Source organism: Lagenorhynchus albirostris, chromosome 1 (genome assembly GCF_949774975.1).
Source record: "Lagenorhynchus albirostris chromosome 1, mLagAlb1.1, whole genome shotgun sequence".
NCBI lineage: Eukaryota > Metazoa > Chordata > Mammalia > Artiodactyla > Delphinidae > Lagenorhynchus > Lagenorhynchus albirostris.
The window spans coordinates 143,677,244-143,691,717 of NC_083095.1; positions in this window are offsets into that span (position 1 = coordinate 143,677,244).

A 14,474-nucleotide genomic window follows, 5' to 3' on the forward strand; every position below is an offset into this window, starting at 1 on the left:
GCATGTGGGATCTTCCCGGACCGGGGCACGAACCCGCGTCTCCTGCATCGTCAGGCGGACTCTCAACCACTGCGCCACCAGGGAAGCCCTCAATTTCGTTTCTTTTTATGGCTGAGTAATATTCCATTGTATATATGTGCCACATCTTTATCCATTCATCTGTCGTTGGACACTTAGGTGGCTTCCATGTCCTGGCTATTGTAAATAGAGCTGCCATGAACATTGCGGTACATGACTCTTTTTGAATTATGGTTTGCTCAGGGTGTATGCCCAGTAGTGGGATTGCTGGGTCATATGGTAGTTCTAGTTTTAGTTTTTTAAGGAACCTCCATACTGTTCTCCATAGTGGCTGTATCAATTTACATTCCCACCAACAGTGTATGAGTGTTCCCTTTTCTCCAAACCCTCTCCAGAAATTATTGTTTGTAGATTTTTTGATGATGGCCATTCTGACTGGTGTGAGGTGATACCTCATTGTAGTTTTGATTTGCATTTCTCTAATGATTGTGTTGTTGAGCATTCTTTCATGTGTTTGCTGGTAATCTGTATATCTTCTTTGGAAAAATGTCTATTTAGGTCTTCTACCCATTTTTGGATTGGGTTGTTTGGTTTTTTTGATATTGAGCTGCATGAGCTGCTTGTAAATTTTGGAGATTAATCATTGGTCAGTTGCTTCATTTGCAAATATTTTCTCCAATTCTGAGGGTTGTCTTTTTGTCTTGTTTATGGTTTGCCTTGCTGTGTAAAAGCTTTTAAGTTTCATTAGGTCCCATTTTTTTATTTTTATTTCCATTTCTCTACGAGGTGGGTCAAAAAGGATATTGCTGTGATTTATGTCATAGAGTGTTCTGCCTATGTTTTCCTCTAAGAGCTTTATAGTGCCTGGCCTTACATTTAGGCCTTTAATACATTTTGAGTTTATTTTTGTGTATGATGTTAGCAGGTGTTCTACTTTCATTCTTCTACGTGTAGCTGTCCAGTTTTCCCAGCACCACTTATTGAAGAGGGTGCCTTTTCTCCATTGTATATTCTTGCCTCCTTTATCAAAAATAAGGTGATCATATGTGCGTGACTTTATCTCTGGGCTTTCTGTCCTGTTCCATTGATCTATGTTTCTGTTTTTGTGCCAGTACCATACTGTCTTGATTACTGTAGCTTTGTAGTATAGTCTGAAGTCAGGAAGCCTGATTCCTCCAACTCTGTATTTATTTCTCAAGATTGCTTTGGCTATTCGGGGTCTTTTGTGTTTCCTTAAAAATTGTGAAATTTTTTGTTCTAGGTCTGTGAGAAATACCATTGGTAGTTTGATAGAGATTGCACTAAATGTGTAGATTGCTTTGGGTAGTATAGTCATTTTCACAATGTTGATTCTTCCCATCCAAGAACATGATATATCTCTCCATCTGTTTGTATCATCTTTAATTTCTTTCATCAGTGTCTTATAGTTTTCTGCATACAGGTCTTTTGTCTCCTTAGGTAGGTTTATTCCTAGGTATTTTATTCTTTTTGTTGCAATGGTAAATGGGAGTGTTTCCTTAATTTCCCTCTCAGATTTTTTCATCACTGGTGTCTAGGAATGCAAGAGATTTCTGTGCATTAATTTCGGATCCTGCTACTTTACCAAATTCATTGATTAGCTTTAGTAGTTTTCTGGTAGCATCTCAGGATTCTCCATGTATAGTATCATGTCATTTGCAAACAGTGACAGCTTTACTTCTTCTTTTCTGATTTGGATTCCTTTTATTTCTTTTTTTCTTCTCTGATTGTTGTGGCTAAAATTTCCAAAACTATGTTGAATAATAGTGGTGAGAGTGGGCAACCTTGTCTTCTTTCTGATATTAGTGGAAATGGTTTCAGTTTTTCACCACTGAGAGAGATGTTGACTGTGGGTTTGTCATATATGGTTTTTATTATGTTGAGGTAAGTTCCCTCTCTGCCTACTTTCTGGAAGGTTTTTATCATAAATGGATGTTGAATTTTGTCAAAAGTGTTTTCTGCATCTATTGAGATGATCATGTGATTTTTTCCTTTAATTTGTTAATATGGTGCTTCATGTAGATTGATTTGTGTATATTGAACAATCCTTGCATTCCTGGAATAGACACCACGTGATCATGGTGTATGATCTTTTTAATGTGCTGTTGGATTCTGTTTGCTCTTATTTTGTTGTGGATTTTTTGAATCTATGTTCATCAGTGATATTGGCCTGTAGTTTTCTTTCTTTGTGACATCTTTGTCTGGTTTAGTACCAGGGTGATGGTGGCTTCATAGAATGAGTTTGGGAGTGTTCCTCCCTCTGCTATATTTTGGAAGAGTTTGAGAAGGATAAGTGTTAGCTCTTCTCTAAATGTTTGATAGAATTCTCCTGTGAAGCCATCTGGTCCTGGGCTTCTGTTTGTTGGAAGATTTTTAATCACAGTCTCAATTTCAGTGCTTGTGATTGGTTTGTTTATATTGTCTATTTCTTCCTGGTTCAGTCTCAGAAGGTTGTGCATTTCTAAGAATTTGTCCATTTCTTCCAGGTTGTCCATTTTATTGGCATAGAGTTGCTTGTAGTAGTCTCTCATGATCCTTTGTATTTCTGCAGCATCAGTTGTTACTTCTCCTTTTTCATTTCTAATTCTGTTGATTTGAGTCTTCTCCCTTTTTTTCTTGATGAGTCTGGCTAATGGTTTATCTATTTTGTTTATCTTCTCAAAGAACCAGCTTTTAGTTTTATTGATCTTTGCTATTGTTTCCTTCATTTATTTTTCATTTATTTCTGATATGATCTTTATGATTTCTTTCCTTCTGCTAACTTTGGGGTTTTTTTGTTCTTCCTTCTCTAATTCCTTTAGGTGTAAGGTTATGTTGTTTATTTGAGATGTTTCTTCTTTCTTGAGGTAGGATTGTATTGCTATAAACTTTGCTCTTAGAAATGCTTTTGCTGCATCCCATAGGTTTTGAGTTGTCATGTTTTCATTGTCATTTGTTTTAGGTATTTTTTAATTTCGTCTTTGATTTTTTCAGTGATCTCTTGGTTACTAAGTAGTGTATTGTTTAGCCTCCATGTGTTTGTGTTTTTTACAGATTTTTTTTCTGTCTCATACTGTTGTGGTCAGAAAAGATACTTGATAAGATTTCAATTTTTTAAAATTTACCAAGGCTTGATTTGTGACCCAAGATGTGATCTATCCTGGAGAATGTTCCATGAGCACTTGAGAAGAAAGTGTATTCTGTTGTTTTTGGCTGGAATGTCCTACAAATATCAATTAAGTCCATCTTGTTTAATGTATCATTTAAAGCTTGTATTTCCTTATTTATTCTCCTTTTGGATTATCTGTCCATTGGTGAAAGTGTGGTGTTAAAGTTCCCTATTATGATTGTGTTACTGTCAATATCCCCTTTTATGGTGTTAGCATTTGCCTTATGTATTGAGGTGCTCCTATGTTCAGTGCATAAATATTTACAATTGTTATATCTTCTTCTTGGATTGATCCCTTGATCACTATGTAGTGTCCTTCTTTGTCTCCTGTAATAGTCTTTATTTTAAAGTCTATTTTGTCTGATATGAGAATTGCTACTCCAGCTTTCTTTTGATTATCATTTGCATGGAATATCTTTTTCCATCCCCTCACTTTCAGTCCGTATGTGTCCCTAGGTCTGAAGTGGGTCTCTTGTAGACAGCATATATACAGGTTTGGTTTTGGATCCATTCAGCCAGTCTATGTCTTTTGATTGGAACATTTAATCCATTTACATTTAAGGTAATTATCGATATGTATGCTCCTATTACCATTTTCTTAATTGTTTTGGGTTTAATATTGTAGGTCTTTTCCTTCTCTTGTGTTTCCTGCCTAGAGAAGTTCCTTTTGCATTTGTTGTAAAGCTGGTTTTGTGGTGCTGAATTCTCTTAGCTTTTGTTTGTTTGTAAAGGTTTTAATTTCTCCGTCTAATCTGAATGAGATCCTTGCTGGGTAGAGTAATCTTGGTTGTAGGTTTGTCCCTTTCATCACTTTAAATATGTCCTGCCACTCACTTCTGGTTTGCAGAGTTTCTGCTGAAAGATCAGCTGTTAACTTTATGGGGATTCTCTTGTATGTTATTTGTTGTTTTTCCCTTGCTGCTTTTAATATTTTTTCTTTGTATTTAATTTTTGATAGCTTGATTAATATATGTCTTGATGTGTTTCTCTTTGGATTTATCCTGTATGGGACTCTCTGAGCTTCCTGGACTTGATTAACTATTTCCTACACATATAATCTTAATCTCTCTCTCTCTGTCACCAGTTATTTAAATAACAGGTCCAAATCAGTTTCTCTTTTATCTGTCCTGAGTAGGGCATAGTATACTGAGGTCAATTAAATTTTGTAATAAAGAATAGCAGGTAAACTAGACACACTTCAATAATTTTTAAGGACAGTGAAACCCCAAGCATACACTTCACATTTGAATGTTATAGAAGGAAATATCCTTCTGTGGATGAGGACTCAGAGGTCTTAGGGCCTCAGGGTCATGTAAGAACACTAGCCGTCATGGACAAGGAGAGGCACAGGGCTCTTAGCCAACGTTTCATTCAGGGGATCTTGTGTTGTGCTCTGTGGGACTCTATAAACAATGGAAGATTTAACCTGGGCATTTATGCTGATTAGCTTGCTAGGGCTGCCATAGCAAAGTACCAGCATGAGTGACTTAGAACAATAGAAATTTATTGTCTCACAGTTCTGGAGTCCAGAAATTCAAAGTCAATGGTAGGGCCATACTCCCTCTCAGGTGCTAGGGGATGCGGGGTGGGGGGTGGCGGGGCGAGGGGGAAGGATCTGTTCTTTGCCTCTCTCCTCACTTCTGGTAGCCTCAGGCTTGTAGAAGATCATGTTCTCCCTGTGTCTCTTCACATCGTCTTTCCTTTGTGCATGTCTCTGTGTCCAAATTTCCCTTCTTATAAGGACATCAATCATATTGGATTAGGACCCATTCACATGACCTCATTTTAACTTGATTACCTCTGTACTGACACTCTCTCTAAATAAGGTCACATTCTGAGGTACTGGGGGTTAGGAATCCAATATATCTTTTTTAGGGGGGACACTATTTAACTCATAACAGATGCCTATAATACATTGGAGCTTTGGATAAGACTTGTTGGAAAACAGAAGTTTTTTGTTAAGTATTTTGAAAATTCATTATCTGAAAAGTGAGGAAACTAAGGCCTAGTGGGGATAGGTGTTTTGTTCAAGTTGTAGAGCTTATGTGGCAGATTTAGGATTCAAACCCAGGATCTTGGGAGGTCTCAGTGTATTTCCCACTACACAGCAGTAGCAGCCATGCTAGTTCTGATTGCTAGCATGGCTGCTAACCCAACTTTATTCTTTAAAATTTTTATTAGTCGTTTTCAAAAATGTCCCTTTTAATTGGAGAAATTGACACTGACATTCTGTTGGTTGGAAAGAGCCTAAGGCAACGTAAAGTAATTGTCTTTCGTTAGATGAGTTCAGAAGTTTGATGATCTCCGTCAGCTGCTGAAAAATATTCATTTCTTCCTGGAATAAGTTTGAAGTGAAAAGGTGGAAAACAGTCCAACAGCTAATGACGTACAATCAATACTGAATAGAAAGAACATAGTACTGCTGTTGGGCATCTTTTATTTCTTTATTCCCTTTCTACCTATTTTTTCCCCCATTATTTGACAAGACTCATTGACAGATACTAATTTAAAGGATTCAGAACTTCTGAGGGAGTGGAAGTCAGTTTGGAAATCCTGTGTAGTCTTGATTCTCTTGTGATGGTTAGGGAATGTGGAGACCCACAGAATGAAAGTAATCAGTTGGTGAGATTTGTCTTGTTAGACGAAGATCTGTGTCATACTGTTTGGCATGAAGGCTAGCCTGAGATCTGTCCAAGAGGCCAGTTCTTTGGCACGTTGTGTGGTGGGTCACATTTGTCCTGGTGACCCCTGACACTCTCCCCATAGTCCTTCCTTGTTGTTGACCGTCTAGGCACCTGGGGCTCTCCTTAGTCACTTCCTGTGTCATGCCTAAGGAACTCTGGGAAGATAGCAGCTAGAATGCGTATCTCTGAGCCCTCTTCCTCTTTGGAGTAACACAATGACCCATGACCAACGCAGGCCTGCCTGTGAGTTGGTCTGCACTCTCTGAGGAAGACAGGCAAGGCATTCTCCAGGGCATGGGGCATGGGGTGAACTGGGAGGGACCAGCACAGAGGAGAAGGCCTGCCTCCCCTGGTGGCCTAGAGAGAAGACTGCAGACATGGTGTTCCTTGAGACGGCCCGGCCAGCAGAGGTCTGGGCCCTCCCTAGGGATCTTCCTGAACCTTCTGCTCTGGGGTTGCCCATAGTGCTGACCCCAGAAAGCTGGAGGGACCCCACAAAGAGTCTGGAAACCATTTGTGGGCTTCTGTTTGGGAGATAACCTGTTGGTTGAAATGGACTAAACCTGAGTAGTGAGGCTTCTTTGGTATTTCTCAGCTGAGAAATAAGTTGGGTTTGGGTCCTCCAGGAAGCAGCTGGAAGACACAGTGAGAAGTGCAAGGTATTCTGGGAGTTAATGCTTGTGAAAGGCAAAGAGAAGGAGGAGGACTAGGCAAGGAAAACCTTCAGACCATGATGTGGGGCTGTTTCTGTTCAGAAGAGGGGAGGGAAGAAGGGTGGAGAAGCAACTTGGAGAAAGTGAGTCATCCCAGTATGGAGCTGCAGCGCAAAGATTGCTCACAGTGTCGCAGGGCAGAAATGGCCAGTCCTAGTACCTCGGCCGGGCTCAGTCACTGGCTGTGAGCTGCCTGAGGAGAATATGGCCTCGGCTTGAACACTGTGGCAAATCCTAAATATGCTGCAGCTGAAGGCTGCTACTTGCACTCCTGGTGGAAGGTTCTTGCAGGGACATCTGAACAGCTACTGTACTGCTGCTACAAGGGGTACAGCTTGAGCCCCTCATTTGCTACCAGAACAGAAGAGCAAGGTCTGCCTTGCCTTCCTGCTTTCTGGCTTGTGTTGCTGGAAAGACCCAAACAACCTGAACTGTGCCTATTCTTCATACAACCATGAAAAGGCCAGCATGGCATAACTGTGCAAGTGGGCTCTGTAACTTGAGGGAGGAATACTGGTTTGCAAACTGGAATTAAATGAAGGAACAGAGACAGGAGACAATGAGCAAGAGAGATGAAGATGGAGATATATACCATATATATACATTATATATATATATATATATATATACGGTATATAATCTTCCCTCTCCCTGTTTTTCATATATCTATAGCTATATCATCTATATTTAAATCTGTATATCTATATAGGTCAATTCAATGGCATGCAGTAGAGCAAAAGAAGATTTTCTAGAATTTAAAAACAAAATTTTCAATTTCAAAGATTTTCTATATTTATATTCCTATGTGCTATGTATTTTTTCCTATGTAATATGTATTTGTATGTTATATATAAATATATACATATACAAAAATATGTAAATAATATGTATATAAACAGGTATAAACACATGGACAGGTTCATATGTTACAAATAGTGTATCGATTTGAGTCTGTGTTTATGTTCTCATAGGCATGGAGAAATGCATGCAAAGATAAATACATTCGGGCTTCCCTGGTGGCGCAGTGGTTGAGAGTCCGCCTGCCGATGCAGGGGACACGGCTTCGTGCCCCGGTCTAGGAAGATCCCACATGCCGTGGAGCGGCTGTGCCCGTGAGCCACGGCCGCTGAGCCTGCGCATCCGGAGCCTGTGCTCCGCAACGGGAGAAGCCACAGCAGTGAGAGGCCCGCCTACTGCAAAAAAAAAAAAAAAAAAAAAAAAAAGATAAGTACATTCATGAGAGTGTGGTTATCTGGGGGGTCGGTAAGAACAAGGAGACAGTTTACCTGCATACCAATTATTATTATTTTACAACATTGGATTGTATTCCTATTACCACAAATTATTTGTGCATTAACATTTTAATTTTATCAAAGTTAAAACATGCCCATTGTTAAAAATCTAGTAGTGCCAAATAGATTTGTAATGAAGAAAAGAGGCACTGCCTTGCTCTTTCCTACCGGCAATCACTTTTAATTATTTCAGCTGTCTCTTTTGGTTTTTACTCCCAGATTTCTAAATAATATGCTCATCCTGCTACTTCTTGATTTTTCCCAATTTAGGTCTTGTCCACGTCTTCCTGGTGATATGGACAAGCAATATCTCCCTGGCACCTCCCCACCGCACCCCACCAGGCCTCTCCTCTCCTCTTCCCTGTATGATTATATGCTATCACAACCGTTAGTTAAATCAACGAAAACTGTCCATATCATTATGTCTATATGACTACAGTTTCCTGGAGAGTCAAATATCATACTATGCTTGCATTTCTTTGATTATATAGGTTATTTTTTGTGTTTCCAGTAAACCATGTCTTTTTACCATTGTTATCTCCTAGCAATCTGATTCCCATTATAGTGTAATATGCACTTCTTATCTTTCTTCTAGAGAAAATTACACACATGCAAACATGTCTGTTTATACTTTCCTTCCCCTGAGAAATAGCAGCATATTATACACACTATCCCTCACTTGAAAAAAAATACGTCTTAGGAACAGTTCTACATAGACATGCTTTGTTCTTTATAATGGCTGCATAGTGTTCAGTCATATGAATACACCCAAATTTATTTAACTAGTGCTGTACTGATGAAAATTTAGGTTATCATCAGATATGGAATGCATATACTATACACATGTCATTTTATGTGTGCGTTTATTATCTACCTAAAAGATAAATTCCTATATGTGGAATTTCTGGGTAAAACAACGTGGGCATTTTAAGTTTGGATGAGATGATGAAGTTGTTCCTTAAGGGGACTCTACCAGTTTACATTTCTATCAACATAACTCTCTCCAGCCTTTTGCCAGCACAGAATAATTGCTAACTTATTTCTTCTTTGCCAAACTAATAAAGAACTACAATGAGATATGATTATAGTTTTATTTTGCATTTCTCTTACATGGATAAGTTTGCATTTATTTAAGAGCCATTTATAATATCTAATAGTGTGTTTTGCCAATTTTTCTATTGGACTGTATGTTCTATTGATTTGTTGACACAATGTTTTAAGGAAATAGGCTTTGTGTTGGGTTTTGTCTTTCAGATTATTTTCTTCCATTTGATGTTTGTCTTTTGACTTTGTTTATAGTGTTTCTTTCATGCAGAAAATTTCAATTTTTATCTAATCAAATTTGGCAACTGTATAGCCTTAGTCTACTTATGAGAAAACATCAGGCAAATCAAAATTGAGGAACATTTGACATGTAATGTAAAATAATGTAATACTTTTCATACTAAGGAAAAATAACAACTAACTGCAACATGCTATCCTGAATAGGACCTGGAACTGAAAAAGGACATTGATGGAAAAACTGGTGAAATTGAAATAAGGTCTTTAGTATTGTGCCAATGTGAATTTTCTGGTTCTGATAATTATATTATGGTTATGTAAGACATTAACATTAGTGGAAGCTGGGTGGTGGGGGAGATATGTAAAAACTCCCTATAACTTTCTAGGCATTTTAAAGTTAAACATTTGCAATTTTAGCAGAGGATGCCAACCGTCTAACTGATATTTATTTTACCCTCCTTCCTTATTAACAGAACCCTGGGCATTGTTCCAGCTTCTTTGCAGAGTAGAGTAGTTAAAGCAGACTGTGGGGCTTCAGTGAAAGTCAATTTACCTTTCTCTTCCAGTTGCCTTGGAAGCAGAAAACATGGCTGGAGCTTCAGCAGCCATCTTTGGTTTGTGAAGGAAGGGACAAAAGAATTTCAGAGACCTGATACTTGACATCATTGATATTCTGAACCAACTGCAGCACAGGTCTATCCTTTTGTGATTCTCTATATTCCAAGAACACAATTTCTAACTGGCTTTTCTCATTTTAAGAACTTAAAAGACTCCATGTTCTTTCCAGTATGATTTCATTTTCATTTTTATATTAAAAATATTCCATCATCTGGAATTAATTTCATTTGGTCTAAGGATTGAGATAGAGATCTAACTTAATTTTCCCCAAATACCTACTCAGTTGCTCAAAACTATTAATGTATTGAATTCCCCACCCCTACCTGATATTCAATGCCATTTTAATAATCTGCTAGATTTTAATAGTTATTTTGGTCTATTTCTGGGATTTCTATCTGGTTGCATTGATCTAACTATTCATGTGCCACAATATCTTAACTGTAGTTTTACAATATATTTTAATACCTAGAAGGACAAGTATTTCCTCAACTTTTTATTTCCAATTTTTTTCTGGCTTTTTGTGTATTTCCATATTAACTTTAGAATCAGATTGTGTTCTATAATTTTTGATTGGTATTTATATTGAGATTGCATTAAATTTATGTATTAATTTAGGAAGGCTGGATATCTTTTTAATATTGAGTCTTCCTTATCTCAACAAATGGAGTATGCCTTTTAATTCAGTCGAGTATTCCAGTTTCTAGCATCTAGCACTATGCCTACCACATAGTAGGTGCTTAAAGTTATGTGTATATATGTATGTGATATATATGTGAATATGTAATATATAAATGTATATATAATTTGTACATATATTTTGAAATGACTGAATGAATAGGTTTTTAGTTATTGACTGGATTTTTAGAAAACATCAACAGTAGCAAGAAAACAATAACATTGTATTAGTCAGGATTTGCCTAGAGAAACACATACATACACATTTTGATTCATTTATTTATTTATTTTTAAGAAAGTGGATTGCATGATTTTGGTGTGTGGCAAGCACAAAATCTATAGGGCAGACCAGCATGTTGGAAATTTAGGTAAGAATTGATGTTGCAGTCTTGAGTCTGAACTCCACAGAGCAGCAGGCTGCAACCTCAGGCAGCATTTCCATGTCACAGTTTTGAGACAGAATTGCTTCTTCTTCAGGATACCCCAGTCTTTGCTCCAAAGGCCTTCAACTGATTAGACAAGGCCCACCCACATTGTGGAGAGTAATCTACTTTACTCAAAGTCTACTGATTGGAGAAATTATGATAAATCTTAAAAAAAATACCTTCATAGAAACATCTAGACTGGTGTTTAACCAAACAACTGGGCTCTGTAACCTAGCCAAGATGTCACATAAAATTAATCATCACACACGAAAATAAAACCTACTTTTGGACACACATTAGATCCAGGCACTGTGGTAGGCACTGGGGCAGACAGACCCTAGTGTGGCCCCTAAAAATCCCTGCCTCTTGGTGTCCATGATTTTGTGTGATTCTCTCCCCTTGCACATGGGCAGGACTTGGGACTTGCTTCTAACCCATAGACTTCAGAGGTGACTGGCTGTCACTCCTGTGACTGTTTGCATTATATAAAACTGTGCCAGCAGACTGGAGCGAGTGGTGACCCTGTTGTCCTGCGTGAAGCTGTGGGGGAAGTTTGCTGTGATGTGATCCTGCAGGCAGCCTTCAAGAGCCGAGGGCCTCAACCCTACGAGGACTGACTTCTGCCAACAACCATGTGAGCTTGGAAGAAGACCCTGAGATTCGTAGGGGACCACAGCCTCAGCCTTGATTTCAGACTCTGAGCGGAGGACCCTGCTAGCTGTGCCTGGACTCTTGACCCAGGGACACTGTGAGATAATAAGTGTGCCCTGTTTTAATCCTCTAGGTTTGTGGTGACTTGTTACACAGCAAGAGCAAGCGAATACAACACTCTGTACACGCCCCACACTAACGTTAAAGGTAGGTGTCAGGGCTCCCATTTCCCAGATGAGACTCTGGGGCTTGGAGAAGTCAAACATCTGGCCCACATCAGAGCTACTTTGGAGCAGAGCTGGGACTCCAACCCTGGGGTGTCCGAGCCTGCAGCCACATTTCTCCTCAGCAAAGTGTGGAAAACAGACCCGATAATGAGCTTTGTGAAATGGTGAGGACAGAAAGAAGAAAAAATTTGTTGTGTATATGTAAATAGAGAGTTGAGGAGGTGAGATTTAAATGCCCTTTTCACCAAGAAAGACTCCAGGAAGCTGCGTCACTTCCTCTCAGGGGCCAGGTCACTTTCTCTCCAGGCCTCCCTCTGCAGGTAACCTTAAGATGCTTTAGGGGTTCTTCATTAGGAATGAAGAGTTTAAACACTGTCTGAACTGATCTTCCTTTGTACGTGTGTGTGTCCTTTGTTGGACTTTGATGCAGACTGGGTAGGTAAGAGGTGAGCAGGACGCCGTAGTGGGCAGAGTAGGGGCGTGGGATTCATGGTTGCTCTTGTCCAGGGCTGAGCTGAGCCAGCTCAAAGGTGCTAGAAGTCTGTTTGACAATTGCCTTCTACTTTCATGGCAGCAAATTAGCTCCCCGCGGGTAGTACCACCTCCTGTTATGTAAAGATGCCAGGACTTTTTATTATCCCTATCTTCTGGTCCCTCTTCTGTCTTAGTGTAAGAGTTAAGACTCAGACAACGTTTGGGGGCCCTGACCTATTTTATGCCATAGCTCTGCCTTGGGGGATGCATGAGTCTCATCTGGTCACGAGATGAAGAGATCCAGGGCCAGAAGGACACGGCATGATGCCATGTCCTTGCCCCACTCCCTGAGGTGGGCTCTCAGATGAGGAGTCCCTCCCTGAGTCTTTGTGGTCCCATGGGTGGTAAACGTATTCTTGCTGGGAAGAAATCCTTGCTTACAGTTTCTCCTTTTCTCTAAAACTGAGCAGTTTATTGCTCCTTCTGAGTCCCATCTTGCCTTCTAAGAGGCTTCCCCGGATTAACCCTAAGGGAACCCCTCTCCTCCTCCCTAATAATTTCTGAGGTCAAGTTGCTCATCCTTCTTAGTCTCTGCTTTGGTTTTATGTTCTCTGTTGATGACGTTTGACATGCTCCATGAGCTGGCTTTTCTTCCTGTCACCTCCCCCATGGAACATGAAGATGCCCCAAATCTGGAACCTGGGATTAGGAACAGGTTTGGATGAGATTTTAGCAGCTAGAAATTCTCTCTCTCCCTCTCTCTCTTGTTCTCTGTTCTTATATCCATCCATCCATCCATCTATCCATCCATCCTTCTTGCATACTGTCAGAACATTTTCTTCTGCCAAACAAGTTAGAGTTGACTCATTTGTCAACTTTGTTGGTTATTCAATGAAATCAATTATTTTGGTTATATAGAACCAGCTAAAATATTAGCACATAGTCCCAATTAAAAAAATATTGAGTGGGATCTGTCTTTATCTTCAGTTCCATTTTTGTCATGTCATTCATTCTTTAAAAAATTTTTTTAAATTTAATTTTGTTTTGTTTTTTGGCTATGCCACATGGCCTTGGAAACTTAGTTCCCCGACCAGGGATGGAACCCAGGCCCACAGCAGTGAAAGCACCAAGTCTTAACCACTGGACCACCAGGGAGTTCCCCATTCATTCTTAATATATATAAATAGGTACATGTTATTAATAAAGGTAGAACTTTTGTGATATTTGAAGATCCAATGGATCCTTGATAACTGCCCTATAGTCCCATGTTACTGTAGGCACTCATAATTGATTTTTTTTTTCCCAAGGCCAGGAAAGACAAGAAGCTTACTTTGGTGTTGATTAGAACCATTAACTTGAGCATAAGGGAAAAGCACATTGCTCCAATTACCATCTTTGCTAAATTGGATGTAGAATCTTCTTATTTCATAAAGCCTTTAGCAATGATTTTTTTAAAAAATATTTTCTCTTTCATTTATGGACAGTGCCTCAGGCATCCATTATATGATAGGTGCTTAATAAATAATAGTAACAGTTATTATGTTGGAGCAGAAATCCGCTGATCCTTTCACATGAATGGATCTCCTTTCACTTGAGACCTCTTTTCTATTACGTACGAGTCTGTATTTGTTTTAACACCACATTATTGTGGCTTTTTATTTCAATGCATCAGCATTCCATTTATCTGCATGCTTCAGGATTTATGGTTATTACTGTGCCTGTTTTTTGTCTCCTCCATATTCCCAAGCTTCAAATTCTTTTCTTTTTAAATTCCAAGAGTTCAGATAACAACGTAAAATACATAATAAATTTATGCCTCAGTAAATAATACAAGAAGTGAATGAAGCTCTGCATATGATTAGACTCATTTTGTCTGTATTTTTCTCACTTGAAAAAATTTTGATCAGTTTATTCTTTCTTTATCACTTTGGGAAATAATATAAAATGTGATTAGAGGCCTACATAATCTGGGCTGCATTCCCAGAACTGGTTTTATTTAGTGTTGTATTTAGGTGATGAAATGTTTATGCCACAGCAACAGACTTTTCAAGTTACATTATATTCAGTAAAGGTACTGCATTTGAACCTCTTATTGTCCGTTTTGGGGTGACTGGGACAGGTTTTTTTTTTTTTAACTCTAAACCTTATACAAAGTGTATTGGTTGGAAAATATTTTAATAAGAATGACACATTTCTCATCATTTCATAAAATGAATATAATTTGATCTTTCCTTCATGACTCAAAGTTGT